Genomic DNA, 15611 nt, shown 5'->3' with positions numbered 1-15611 from the left:
CTTATTCAACTTTTTTTCTATGGAAGTGTTGAAAACTTTTTGCGTGTTGATAAATTCTTTAATATTATTCTCAAGATCAGAGGTGTTCCTATTATTATTATAAGATTGATTTCCATAGGAATTACCATAATTATTAGATGAATTACTAGGAAAAGGCCTAGGATTAAAATTTCCTCTATAAGCATTGTTGCTGAAATTATTGTGAGAAATAAAATTCACATCAATGGCATCACTATTTTGCTCAATCAAAGTAGACAAAGGCATATCATTAAAATCAATAGGAGCACTTTTACTAGCAACCAATTTCATAAGAGCATCAACTTTATCCCTCAAAGAAGAAATTTCTTCAACCGAATTAACCTTTTTACTAGTAGGAGCCCTTTCGTGCCATTGTGAATAATTTGCCATGATATTATCAAGCAATTTGATGGCTTCACCCAAGGTAATTTCCATAAAAGTACCACCCGCGGCAGAATCTAAAAGATTACGAGAAACAAAATTCAACCCCGCATAAAAATTTTGTATGATCATCCAAAGATTTAACCCATGAGTTGGGCAATTCACTAGCATCATTTTCATCCATTCCCAAGATTGTGCCACATGCTCATGTTCAAATTGCTTGAAATTCATGATCTTGGTTCTAAGGGAAATAATTATTGCAGGAGGAAAAATACTTAGTGATAAAAGCATCTTTACACTTGTTCCAAGAATCGATACTATTACGAGGCAAAGAAGAGAACAAATTTTTTGCAGAATCACGCAAAGAAAACGGAAATAATTTCATCTTGAACACATCATTGACCACATCTTTTTTCTTTTGCATATCGCATAATTCCACGAAGGTCTTAAGATGGGACGCGGCATCCTCATTAGGAGTACCGGAAAATTGGTCTTTCATGACAAGATTCAGCAAAGCAGTATTAATATCACAAGTCTCCGCACTAGTGGCGGGAGGAGCAAGCGGAGTGCCAATAAAATATTTTTTGTTGGTATTTTTGAGAAGTCACAAAGTTTGGTGATCTCTTGAGTCATGAAGACCACACAACAAGATTGCACTAAAAACATATCCGGCAAGAAAACGGCAAACGGAAAAAGAGAGGCGAATAAAACGACAATTTTTTGTGAAGTGGTGGAGAGGAAAACGAGAGGCAAATAATGTAAATTGCAAGGAGATGAGATTTGTGATTAGGAACCTGGTTATGTTGAAGATCCTCCCCGGCAACGGCGCGAGAAATTCCTTTTCATGTCGCTTGAAGCTACGTCGATTTTTTCCCCAAAGAGGAAGGGATGATGCAGCACAGCGGTGGTAGGTATTTCCCTCAGATATGAAACCAAGGTTATCGAACCAGTAGGAGAACCAAGCAACACAACATAAACAGCCCCCGCACATAAAGAGCCACACCTCGCAACCCGACGTGTTAAAGGGGTTATCAATCCCTTTCTGGTAATGGCGCCAAAAGGCACGTGGATGGGAGAAAAGTTGCAATAGATTGATAGATCGAACGCCAAATAAAATAAATAAGAATAAATTGCAGCAAGGTATTTTGTATTTTTTGGTTTACTAGATCTGAAAATAAACGCAAGGAAAAAGTAGATCGCAGGGCAAATAAATGAGAAAGATGACCCGGGGGCCGTAGGTTTCACTAGTGGCTTCTCTCGAGAAAAATAGCAAATGGTGGGTGAATAAATTTCTGTTGGGCAATTGATAGAACTTCAAATAATTATGACGATATCCAGGCAATGATCATGAGATAGGCATCACGTCCAAGATAACAGACAAACTCCTGCCTGCATCTACTACTATCACTCCACACATCGACAGCTATCCAACATGCATCTAGTGTATTAAGTTCATGGAAAAACGGAGTGATGCAATAAGAACGATGTCATGATGTAGACAAGATCCGTTTATCTATTGTGGCAGATATGGATCCCGTATTTTTATCCTTAGTAGCAACGATACATATGTGTCGGTTCCCCTTCTGTCACTGGGATCAAGCACCGTAAGATCGAACCCACTACCGGGCACCTCTTCCCAGTGCAAGATAAATAGATCAAGTTGGCCGAACAAAGCCCAAATATCGGAGAAGAAATACGAGGCTATAAGAGATCATGCATATAAGAGATCAAAGAACTCAAATAACTTTCATGGATATAAAAAGATATAACTGATCATAAACTCGAAGTTCATCGGATCCCAACAAACACACCGCAAAAAGGACTTACATCATATGGATCTCCAAGAGATCATTGTATTGATAATCAAGAGGGAAAGAGAGAGAGAGAGAGGAAGCCATCTAGCTACTAACTATGGACCCGGAGGTCTACAAAGAACTACTCACACATCATCGGAGAGACACCAATGGAAGTGGTGAACCCCTCCGTGACGGTGTCTAGATTGGATCTCGGTGTTCTGGACTCTGCGGCGGCTGGATGAAAATTTCGTCGACTCCCCTAGGGTTTCTAGAATATTGGGGTAGTTATAGAGCAAAGAGTCGGTCCAGGGGCACCCGAGGTGGGCACAACCCACTTGGGCGTGCCCAGGTGGGTTGTCCCGTCCTCGGGACTCCCCCCGGGTGCAACCAGGGCCCATTGTGTTCTTTCTGGTCCATAAAAAATCATCGTAAATTGGCGTGGTATTTGGACCCCTTCCGATATTCATCTCCTGTGATCTAAAAAACATGCAGAAAACCGCAACTGGCACTTGGCACTGTGTCAATAGGTTAGTAACAGAAAATGATATAAAATGACTATATAATGACATAAAACATCCAAGATTCATATTAAAACAGCACGGAATGATCAAACATTATAGATATGTTGGAGACGTATCACCTACGCACCGGACTGCGCTCGCACGCCTCCCGTTCAGTCAATCAGTTGTCCGCACGGCACCTCCTATAGCCATTAAAACCAAGACACATGGCGTCACATGAATGGTTAACATAACGCACACGATTTTAATTATACAAACGTTTGCGATGTTAGAGTGGCAGCTATTTGTTTGAAAAAGCCTTTGTTGGCTGTTATTCGAGTGCTTCTTCTCTAAAAATGGACATGAAAAATACCACGGCATGTCGGCTGCCATTCCATGATAGCATGCCAAGTTTCATGAATTTCAGATGAGTTTTCGATTTACTAGAATTTAAAAACAAAGTATCTCAACGTTTTGCCGGCAATCAACAGTGCCCTGGTGTTTGACATTCATTCTCATTTCTTACATGGGACCTAAGCATGCAACCAAGGACACAGATTTGAATTTTCAACCAATTTATATGCATTAGAGCATGTGCATGTTGTTCAAATTTGAATTACGCACATAAATGCATCGAAAACTCAGTTAATGCATAAAAATGTCCAAACAAACCCAGAAAAATCCCAAAAATTGACACAACACTCCTGTTGTTCTATGTTGACACTAGAAAAATTTTGAAAGCAATAAGAGGCAGCTGATATCATTTCGTCCCCAAAGGTTGGAAGTTCCCTACCGAAACCATTAGGCTTGTTGTGAGAAGCTCTGGTTTGTGAGAAGCTTAGACCCAAACCTGCCCCTAATGGGACAAAAAAATTACTACGACATGGTGATGCCACGCCATGATAGCATGCCAAGTTTCATGAATTTCAGACGAGTTTTGGATTTACTAGAATTAAAAACCAGGAATCTCAATGTTTGCGGCCGAGTGATGGTGGCAGGGTGTTTGACATTCATTCCCATTTCTTGCATGGGACCTAAGCATGCAACCAACGACACATAATTTTCAACCAATTTATATGCATTAGAGCATGTGCATGTAGTTCAAATTTGAATTATGCACATAAATGCATTGAAAACTCAATTAATGCATAAAAATGTCCAAACGAATCACGAAAAATCCTGAAAATTGACACAACACTCCTGTTGTTCTATGTTGACACTACAAAAAATTGAAAGCAATAAGCGCAGCGGATATCGTTTCCTCCCCAAAGGTGTGACGTTCCCTACCGACACCATCAGGCTTGTTTTGAGAACCTTTGGTTTGTGAGAAGCATATCCCCAAACCTGCCCCAAATGGGAAAAAAATTACCACGGCATGTTGATGCTGCTCCATTGTAGCATGCCAAGTTTCATGAATTTTAGGCAAGTTTTGGATTTACTAGAATATAAAAACCAGGAATCTCAATGTTTGCGGCCGATCGACAGTGGCAGGTTGTTTGACATTCATTCCCATTTGTTGCATGGGACCTAAGCATGCAGTCAAGGACACATATTTGAATTTTCAACCAATTTATATGCATTAGAGCATGTGCATGTAGTTCAAATTTGAATTGTGCTCATAAATGCATTGAAAACGCAATTGATGCATGAAAATGTCAAAACGAACCCCGAAAAATCCCAAAAATTGACACAACACTCCTATTGTTCTATGTTGACATGAGAAATTTTTTGAAAGCAATAAGAGGCAATGGATAGCGTTTTGTCCACAAAGGTGGGATGTTCCCTACCGAAACCATCAGGCTTGTTGTGAGAACCTCTAGTTTGTGAGAAGCATATCCCCAAACCTACCCCCAAATGGGACAAGAAATTTACCACGGCATGTTGATGCCGCTCCATGATAGCATGTCAAGTTTCATGAATTTCAGATGAGTTTTGGATTTACTAGAAATTAAATGCCAGGTATCTCAATGTTTGCGGCCGAGTGACGGCGGCAGGGTGTTTGACATTCATTCACATTTCTTGCATGAGACCTAAGCATGCAACCAAGGACACATATTTGAATTTTCGACTAATTTATATGCATTAGAGCATGTGCTTGTAGTTCAATTTTTAATTATGCACATGAATGCATAGAAAACTCAGTTAATGTATAAAGATGTCCAAGCGAACCCCGAAAAATCCCAAAAATTAACACACCACTCGTGTTGTTCTATGTTGACACGAGAAACATTTTGAAAGTAAGAAGAGGCAACATATATCGTTTCGTCCCCCAAGGTGGCACGTACCCTACTGAAACCATCAGGCTTGTTGTGAGAGAAGCTCTGGTTTGCGTGAAGCTTATACCCACACCTGCCCCAAATGGGACAATATTTTTACCACGGCATGTCGCTACCGTTCCACGATATCATGTCAAGTTTCATGAATTTCAGACGAGTTGTCGATTTACTAGAATGTTAAAAGCATGTATCTAAATGTTAGCGGCTGAGCGATAGTGTCAAGGTGTTTGACATTCATTCTCATTTCTTGCATGTGACCTAAGCTTGCAACCAAGGACAAACATTTGATTTTGCAACCCATTTTTATGGACTGGAGCATGTGCTTCAATTTTGAATTGTGCACCTGAAATGGCTAGAAAACCAATTTAAATTATAAAATTCCAAACGAACCCTGAATAATTCCAATTTTTTTACGACACACATATAGTTGCATGTTCATTGCAGATAATTGGTCTAGCAATTCAAACACCGTCCATTTCCACTGTGACCTCATTATGTAATTCAAATCAAAATAAAAAACCAAGTAGATCCCACACAGTTTATTATAACCAACCATGTGAGATGTAGTACAAAATATCCTGGAGCACCGTTGGTGTATAGTACACATATGTCTTATGCGAGAAGGTGCGCCGGCTACAGTCCACAACCGGCGTGTCAAGCACACTAGCTCGCTCCCCAAATATCATTTCAAAGTTCAATCGTCGCCGGTGAAAGATGGGGACGTGGACCCGCGTCGTGAGGGCAACTTCGGCGGCCCACACCGGCGAGAGCGCGGCTGCAGCCGCCATGTGCGTGCTAACAAGGTGCATGAGCGCGGCCGCAATCTGCGACCGAGATGCCAAGGCAGCCCAAACGGCCGCTGTTGCTTCTCAGGTGGCGGCAGCAATATCTGCCTTGGGGATAGCAGCTGGCGAGAGCGGCACAACAGCTGTCCGTTCCACAGCGGCGGCCTTAGCCCTGATGGAGGCTGAGGGAGTCCTGGATTAGGGGGTCCTCGGACAGCCGGACTATATACTTTGGCCGGACCGTTGGACTATGAAGATACAAGATTGAAGACTTCGTCCCGTGTCCGGGTGGGACTCTCCTTTGCGTGGAAGGCAAGCTTTGCAATTCAGATATGTAGATCTCCTCCCTTGTAACTGACTCTGTGTAACCCTAGCCCCCTCCGGTGTCTATATAAACCAGAGGGTTTAGTCCGTAGGACAACAACAATCATAATCATAGGCTAGCTTCTAGGGTTTAGCCTCTACGACCTCGTGGTACATCAACTCTTGTAATACTCATATCATCAAGATCAATCAAGCAGGAAGTAGGGTATTACCTCCATCGAGAGGGCCCGAACCTGGGTAAACATTGTGTCCCTGCCTCCTGTTACCATTAGCCTTAGACGCACAGTTCGGGACCTGTTGAGGATATAAACCTTAGAGTCACCCGCCCGGAGGGGCCGGGTTACTCATAATGGTCATCGCCTGAAGCCCGGCGCCAAGCTTGAAGACGGCGGGCCAAAGATGGGCTTAAGACCCGGAGATGGCTTAAGGCCCGTAGTTACAACCGCTATTATGGTAGAACTTGTAGTGTAAGGCAAGAATAGTTGAGAGTCCAAGCCGGACACTCTTATGAGCCGGCCGGGACTCTGAGAGCTGCTGGGCGTCAACCTCTCTATATAAAGGGACGACCCGGCGGTGGTTTAGGGACAAGAAAGATCTCATCGAGAGCCAGGCATAGCAATCAAGCTCCCTGCTCATCGAAACCCTAATTAATACCACCTCAACTGGACGTAGGCTTTTACCTTCACCGTAAGGGGCCGAACCAGTATAACCCTCGTGTTCCTTGTCCCGCTTAACCCCTTTAAGCTTCCTAGTTGCGATGGCTTCACGACTAAGTCCTAGCTCGAGGACATCTGCCGTGACAATTCCACGACAGTTGGCGCCCACCGTGGGGCCAGCGCACGGTGGATTTGAGTTCTTGAAGGGCAGCTTCGAAGGGCTCAAGGGATACGCTGTGGGCCGGATGACCAAGAGTCATCGCGGCAAGCTCTACATCGACGATGCAAACTGGGGCCCCGACGCCGGCTCAATTGAGTACGGGTACCGGGTCCCCTTCGGCGAAATTCATGTCTTCATTGGCAAGATTGGTGAGTCGGTCCCTGAGCCGGATCTCTGCTCCGATCTCATCGAGACGGCTCAGCGCGCACGACCCACCCGGGCCCTGCCTGCCTTGAAGCATGCTTTTGTGGGATGTGTCCATGGAGGGCTCTCTGATGGATCCGGATCTGGTGATGGGACGGCCGCCGGCTCTGACGGCGAATCGTCCACAGACGAGTCAAACTCGTTGTATCAAGTTCAAGATGGCAGGCTCAGGGGTTGTTCCGATGGTGACAGTATTCCAGACCCTTTTGAGCCGCCGAGCCGGGTTGGAATCTTCATGGCCGGTGCACAGCCTGTTCAAAACCCTGCCGCCGGGTCAGGAAACCCGGTGCCCTCGCCGGCTCAGGTGCTGATGGATCTCACGGACAAGATGACGGCCTTGTTGACCGCCACGGTTGACCCGGCGGATCAAGCTCAGCATGACGCGGAGGTGGCGCAGTTAAAGTTAGATCTAGTGAAGGCCAAGGAGGATTTGGTGGCGGAAGGGATCTGGATGGCTGCGGAGAGGGCGGCTCTCGACGCCCAGACTCAGTTGATTCAGGCGCAGTCCTTCCGGCTCACGATGGATCAGAACGCGTCCAATGAGGTCATGAGAAGGAGGCATCAAAAGGCCCAATCTCGACTCCCTCCGGTCTACGATCCTCGAAACCTCTTCAACACACCAGGTGCAGGGTCTAGTAACCCGCCGGGGATCATAGTGCCCGGGTCTGGGACCCCTGTTCAGCCACAAGTGATGGGGCCTCCCCGGGTGAACCCCGCCCCGCCTCAGTATGTGCCAATACCACCGGGTCATTATGCTAACCCGCTGGAGAACATGGTCACCGCAGCAGCACGGCTGGCGCCTCTCCCAATTGACGGTGACTCTCCAACGGCTATTGAAACCCACCGGGTCAGAGAACTCCTTCAAACAGCGCTGGCGCAGCAAGAGGCGTACTCTTACAGCCGGGACAGGATACATTCAACCCCTCGTCCGGGCTGGAGCCCGAGTTATAGCAGACACATGGTCTCAGCGACCGGCTCAAGTAATGTCTGACGCCATGATTTGCCCCCTGGCCATGGCCCGGCTCATAACGAAGCCTTTCACGCAACAGACCAAGACAGAGCGCGGCAGGAGGCGGAGCAGGTGCCTCAGTTGACGGCTTACCAGACTCCCCCGGCTTATCCGACGACTTCCGTCGACGTGGGTATCCCTACGAGGACTGGAGGTGTCCCTTGTTTAGTGCCAGCTCTCCGCAATGAACGTCTACCCAAGGACTTCAAAGGCCCTAGGAAGGTGCCTAATTACACGGCTGATTTACAACCCGGAGCCTAGATCGAGAGTTACGAAATGGCCATGGAATTGCTGGAGGTCAGTGAAGCGGCGATGGCCAAGTACTTCACCATGATGTTAGATGGGACTGCCCGCACTTGGTTGAAAGGGCTACCACCGAATTCCATCGGGTCTTGGGCTGAGTTGAAAGCCCGGTTCATCCAAAACTTCAAAGATACCTGTAGGTAGTCTATGTCAATTGTGGATTTGACTAACTGTAAACAGCAGGAGGGTGAGTCTACGACACATTGGGTTCGCCGGGTCAAAGAGATAATGCATTCATCTGATAAGATGGATGCCGGCTCTGCAGTCTTAATGTTGGAACAGAATTGTCGTTTCCTGCCCTTGAAGATGAAACTCGGGCGGCTTAAGCGTGACTGCAATGATATGGGTACGCTGATGGCGGCTCTCGTCAAGTACGCCGACTCTGATAGTACCAAGGACCCCGCTTCAGATGATGAAAGGACATGGAAGGGAAAGAAGAACGACAATGGCAAGGGTCCTCAGCATAACCCGGGGAACCAAGGAGGTGGCAAGCGTAAGGCCGACGGCAGCCTAGAGTTCGTGGCCAATGCCAGCTCACAGGGGAATAACCAGCGACGCAAGGGGAGGCCACCTCCCCGAGCCGGCGGGTCAGGCCCGACGCTGGAGCAGCTGTTGAATGAGCCTTGTCCAAGGCATGCCTCTAGGGAGAAGCCAGCTACTCATCTATGGAAGGATTGCACAATCATGAAAGCCTTTAAGAATTCCAATGCCTTAAATGGCAACCATGGCCCGGGCGGCGGCTCAGGCGCTGGCGGTTTTCATGGCCCGGGCGGCGGCCCAAATTCTAATCCTCAGAACGGTCAAGGGGGCTTTAATCAGCAGTCTGGCCAGGGTCATCAACAGCAGCAGGGGGGTTATCAGACCAATGCAAAGCAGCTTAACGGTGGACAGTATCACGTATTTACCACCAGTCTATGTAAGCGAGATCAGAAGCTTCATAAGAGGGCTGTGAATACTGTTGAGCCGGCGGTTCCACGCTATTTAAGATGGTCTGAGCAGCCTATTGTGTGGAGTAGGGAGGATCACCCTCCCCGGGTTGATAATCCGGGTCATTTGGCCCTGGTGGTGGCTCCTCAGGTGGGAGGATATAAGTTCACTAAGGTGCTCATGGATGGAGGCAGCAGCATCAACATTCTCTATTATGAGACCTTCCGTCGTATGGGGTTGATTGATAAGAACCTCAACCAGTCCAATACTATTTTCCATGGTGTGGTGCCTGGTAAGTCGGCTTATCCAGTTGGTAAGATCGAGTTGGAAGTGGTCTTTGGAGACGAGTACAACTACAGGGTGGAAAAATTAACCTTTGAGGTGGTCAAGATAAGAAGTCCGTATCATGCCATATTTGGGCGGCCGGCTTACGCCAAGTTCATGGCACGGCCGTGTTACGTGTATTTGCAGCTCAAGATGCCGGGTCACAATGGGACCATTACGGTTCATGGCAGCTGGAAGGTGGCCTTGGAGTGTGAGGAAGGTGATGCAGCTTATGCAGAATCTGTTTGTGCAACAGAGGAGTTGAAGTTTTACAAGGACAATGTTGACCCAACAGATATGACCTCTCTGAAAAAGCCAACTACGGAGCATGAGCCGGCAATGAAATTTAAGTCGGCTGATGAGACTAAACTTGTTGATTTCGTTCCAGGTGATTCATCTCAGCAGTTTAGCATCAGTGCCAATCTGGATCCAAAATAGGAAGGCGCGCTCATCGATTTCATCCGTGAGAGTAGGGACATTTTTGCATGGAAACCTTCTGACATGCCAGGTGTACCTAGAGAACTCGCTGAGGACACTCTCAATGTTGATCCGAAATTTAAGCCGGTCAGACAATTCCTTCGGCGGTTTAATGAAGAGAGGCGGAAAGCCATTGGTGAAGAGGTGGCCCGGCTCTTGGCGGCCGGGTTTTTTGTTGAAGTCTTTCACCCAGAGTGGTTAGCTAACCCGGTGCTCGTGCTCAAGAAGAATGGCACCTGGCGGATGTGTGTGGACTACACGGACTTAAACAAGGCATGTCCGGCTGATCCTTTTGCTCTTCCCCGTATTGATCAAATCATTGATGCTACGGCGGGTTGCGAGCGCTTAAGTTTCTTGGATGCTTATTCTGGATACCATCAGATTAAAATGGCAGTTAAGGACCAGGAGAAGACGGCGTTCATCACTCCCTTTGGAGCCTTCTGCTATGTGTCTATGCCTTTTGGACTCAAGAGTGCACAGGCGACTTATCAGCGTTGCGTGCAGAACTGTCTTCATAACCAGATTGGGCGCAATGTTCATGCCTATGTGGATGATATTGTGGTTAAGTCCAGGGAGAAGGAAACCTTGATAGATGACCTAAGGGAAACCTTTGATAATCTCCGGGTCTACAAGATGATGCTTAACCCGGCCAAGTGTGTTTTTGGTGTTCCTGCAGGCAAGCTCTTGGGTTTTCTGGTTTCTAACAGAGGCATTGAAGCTAACCCGGAGAAAATCAAGGCAATCACCTCTCTGGCTAAGCCGGTGTGCATAAACGACGTCCAGCGCCTGGCGGGTCGTATTGCTGCTTTAAGCCGGTTTATAAGCCGTTTGGGTGAGAAGGCCATGCCATTGTACCAGTTGATGAAGAAAACTGATGACTTTGTCTGGAATGATGCTGCTAATACTGCTTTTGAGGATTTGAAGAGACAGCTGGCGGAGCCCCCAGTCCTTGCTGCTCCGGTTGACAAGGAGCCTTTATTACTGTATGTAGCTGCTAACACACGGGCCGTCAGTGTGGTTGTGGTGGTGGAGTGCAAGGAAGAGGGTAAGGAGCATCCGGTTCAGCGGCCGGTTTATTACGTCAGTGAAGTGCTCATCGAGTCCAAACAGCGGTATCCACATTGGCAGAAGCTTGTTTATGGTGTGTTCATGGCAAGCCGGAAGCTTAAGCATTATTTCCAGGGTCACCCTATCACTGTGGTCAGTTCTGCCCCCCTTGGAGATATCATTCAAAACAGAGAGGCCACAGGGAGAGTTGCTAAGTGGGCTATAGAGCTCGGACCTCATGGTCTGAAATACGTACCACGCACTGCTGTTAAATCTCAAGCCTTGGTGGATTTCAGCAATGATTGGACAGAGCTACAAGTGCCCGAAGAAAAGCCGGATAACACATATTGGACTATTCACTTCGATGGGTCCAGGCAATTGGAGGGCTCGGGGGCTGGAGTTGTATTGGCTTCCCCTAAAGGTGACAAGTTCCATTACGTGCTACGGTTGATGTTTCCTTGTACTAACAATGCAGCTGGGTACGAGGCCTTGCTCCATGGTCTTCGGATGGCTAAGGAGATGAGCTTGAGCCGGGTAAGGTGCTTCGGCGACTCAGACTTAGTGGCTCAACAAGTATCAGGCAAGTGGGATTCCAAGGACCCTATCATGGCGGCTTATCGCCGTGAAGTTGATGCTATTGCTGGACACTTTCAGGGTTACCAAGTAGAGCACATCGATCGCAGGAAGAACGAGGCGGCTGATGCTTTAAGCCGGCTGGGCTCTCAGCGAAAACCGGTGCCGCCTAATACTTTCCTGGACGTCTTGCATAACCCTTCTATTAAGTTGCCTACAGAGGAAGACTTGGCTGTCCCTGACCCGGAGGCACAGTTGGTGGCGGCTCTCCACATCACCCCGGACTGGACGGTGCCTTACTTGGCTTACATGACCCGGGGAGAGTTGCCTGAGGATGAAACTCTGGCCAGACAAATAACCCGGCGGTCTAAGTCAATGGTTGTTATTGATGGTGAGCTACATCGCCGTAGTGTTACGGGAGCGTTCCAGCGTTGTGTCTCCCCTGAGGAAGGTCAAGAAATCTTGCGTGAGATTCACGAAGGGGATTGTGGCCATCATGCCGGCTCAAAATCCCTTGTGGCCAAAGCTTTCCGTCATGGTTTTTATTGGCTGACGGCTCATGCTGATGCGGAGGACTTGGTCAGTAAATGTGACGGTTGCGAGAGGTTCTCACGACGGGCTCATGTGCCGGCTCAAGAGCTGCGGATGATACCAATCACTTGGCCATTTGCGGTCTGGGGGCTCGATATGGTTGGGCCTTTTAAAAGGTCCAAGGACAAGAAGACCCACCTCTTGGTGGCAGTTGACAAATACACAAAGTGGGTTGAAGCAGAGCCAGTTAGCAAGTGTGACGCAGCCACGGCGGTTCAGTTCATGAAAAGGGTGATCTTTCACTTTGGCTTTCCACACAGCATTATAACTGACAATGGTACCAATCTGTCCAAAGGCGCCATGGAGGAGTTTTGTCAACGAGAGCATATTCGACTTGATGTTTCATCAGTGGCTCACCCTCAATCCAATGGTCAAGCTGAGAGAGCTAATCAGGAGATTCTGAAAGGCATCAAGCCCCGGCTTTTGGTCCCTTTGCAACGGACACCGGGTTGTTGGGTGGAGGAGTTACCCTCCGTGTTATGGAGCATCAATACTACTCCTAGCAGGTCTACGGGTTACATGCCTTTCTTCATGGTTTATGGAGCGGAAGCAGTCCTCCCCAGTGACATCCGTCATGACTCGCCTCGCGTGGCGGCTTATGTTGAGGCGAATAATGAACAGGCGCGCCAAGATGCTCTTGACTTGTTGGACGAACAGCGTGATGTGGCAGCAGCTCGCTCAGCAATTTACCAACAAGACCTGCGCCGTTATCACAGTCGCCGGGTTAAGTCCCGGGTCTTCCACGAAGGTGATCTCGTGCTCCGGCTCATCCAAGATCAAACAGATGCGCACAAGTTATCCCCGCCTTGGGAAGGACCCTTTGTGGTCAGCAAGAACTTGCACAACGGGTCATACTACCTTATTGACGTTCGCGAGCATAAAGATTCACGTAAGTCGGAGGAAGAGACCCGTCGGCCGTGGAACATAGCTCAGCTTCGGCCTTATTACACTTGAGCCACCGGCTCTCATAATGTACATATTTCTATAAGCCATGTATATATTATGATAAGCAATAAAGCAGGACCTCTGTCCTTTTTTCTCCTCCAAAGGTAAATGTGTTGTTTACATTACAAGATCACATGGTAACTTAGAGGTGGATCCGGCTTATGATCGTATTTGAATCTAGCCGTACGCAATATAGTCACTTGGGGGGCTTCCTGTTCAAACATAGGTCGTATTCAAACCAAAGAGAACATAGCTGTCGATACCCATTTGATTGGCAAAGTGTCGAGCTCATTGGGGAGTTTTCTTTGATCACATTTGAATCATAGATCAACCCCCTTTGGGAACCGACGTGGATCGTATTCGAATCAGCGTCGTTAAACAACTCTTAAGGTCATTTGGGGGCTTCCTGTTCAAACATGGGTCGTATTCGAACCAAAGAGAACATAGCTGTCGGTACCCTCTTGATCGGCATCGCCAAACCCACTGGGGGCTATATGATCGCATTCGAATCTTAGCTTAACCCCTTTGGGACGGGTCTCTGGTCGTATTCGAACCGGAAGCCCCTGAGTTTTGATTTTCTGATTTACAACAAGTTCTTCTGGTTGTATCAATAGTGTACACGGCAGTTCTTGTTCCGCCGGCTTAACTTTGATTCACAGTGCTAGTCGCACACAATCAGCATTATCAAGACTGGTAAACCGGAGTTGAGGTACCAACCTTATTATCCGGGTTATATAAACCGGAAGTGTACTTGAAGGCCTGTATGTGTGTTATTACGGTTATATCAAGGACATAATTGAGGACCAGTCTTTCATGACTTAGATTTATATTCCGGGTTATATGTATGAGACTATGATTCTCGGTGCGGTAAGCCGCCTAGAGACTTGTGATTTGTTTTTCTATGCAGGATAGTTAAAGACAACTATTTGAGCTTAAGGAAAATGAATGATCAATTATGACCCGGAGGAATATAAGGAAGCAACTTCAATGGAATTAAGCATTCAGCACGCGCACGATGGCACGACAAAGTAAAAATGTTGGTCCTATTCTATTACAAGACTCCCCGAGTCCAAAAGGGTGAAGCATTGTTTAACAAGCCGCCTAAAGAGTCAAGATGCTTGCCTGGTCGAAGCTTCCGGCTCATCCCTCTCCGCTCCTCCGGCTGTTCCCAAGACCTGGAAGGTTGACGATTTCCAGTCAATGCCGCTAAAAGCTTCAAATTGAGCTTCCTCGTCAATTAACCCGGCCGGGTCAATTTCCAGGACAAAGGTGTGCTTACGAGTCGGCGGGACTAAGCTGATGGCTTCATAACGCGGAGTGGGGATCCTCTGATTCTCTGCATCGTAGCCCGGCTGGTACTTGGTCAGATCAGTGTCATTCCCAATCAGGGTGGCCACCGGGCGCACGATCTTCACACAGGCAGCAAAGTCCTTTTGGTCGAAAGGGGTGCCGTCTTCCTTCAAGCTGGGGTAACCAAGTGCAATGTCCGCCGGGTCTAGCTCTGGAAGGAAAGCCTTGGCCCGGCTCAGAGCAGCTATGGCTCCGGCTCTTGCAGAGGCCCGTCGCAACTCTTGGACACGCTGAGGAAGAACGGCCAGCCGGCGAAGTACTTCCGCCAGGTGAGTCGGAACCTCATTGGATAGGGCTACCACGGCCAAAGCGCGCTGTGACCCGGTGTAGAGTTGCTCCACCAGGGTATACACGGCCTTCAGCTTGGTCAGCACGTTCTGATTGAGGTTGGCGCTTCTGGGACCTATTTAACAAAGTAAGATAAGCCGTTCTCAATGATCGGAGTTATGAGACATAAAGACTGTAAACTTGTTCAAAGCCTGCAGAAGGACTTACCGAAGATTGCGGCGACCATTTGTGACACATGGCGTTTTAAGCCGGAGAGTTCGGCGGTTCTCTCCGTCAGAGCCTTCTCTGCCTGTTCGGCCCGGCTTACAAGAGCAGCCTTTTCTTCGGCCCAAGTTTTCCTCTCAGCTTCAAACTTCTTCTTCAGCTTCTCTTGAGTAGCAATGCTGGATTCAAATTTGGCGTTGGCCTTCCGGGTCTCAGTTTCCTGAGTCTTCAGGCGGTTCTTCAGCTCAGAGATATCAGCTTCAAATTTTTTGCAAGCAGCCTGCACAATTTCCGGGTTATAGTATGAACAATTATTATGCGATTTTAAAGTCCCAAGCACTTTCCAAGCAAAGACACTTGGCACTTGGGGGCTAATGCATGTCGAAAGTTTCTATCTACAAATTACCGGTTCA

Source organism: Aegilops tauschii, chromosome 6 (assembly GCF_002575655.3).
Source record: "Aegilops tauschii subsp. strangulata cultivar AL8/78 chromosome 6, Aet v6.0, whole genome shotgun sequence".
In the NCBI taxonomy this organism is placed as follows: Eukaryota; Viridiplantae; Streptophyta; class Magnoliopsida; order Poales; family Poaceae; genus Aegilops; species Aegilops tauschii.
This window is presented reverse-complemented; position numbering follows the sequence as displayed.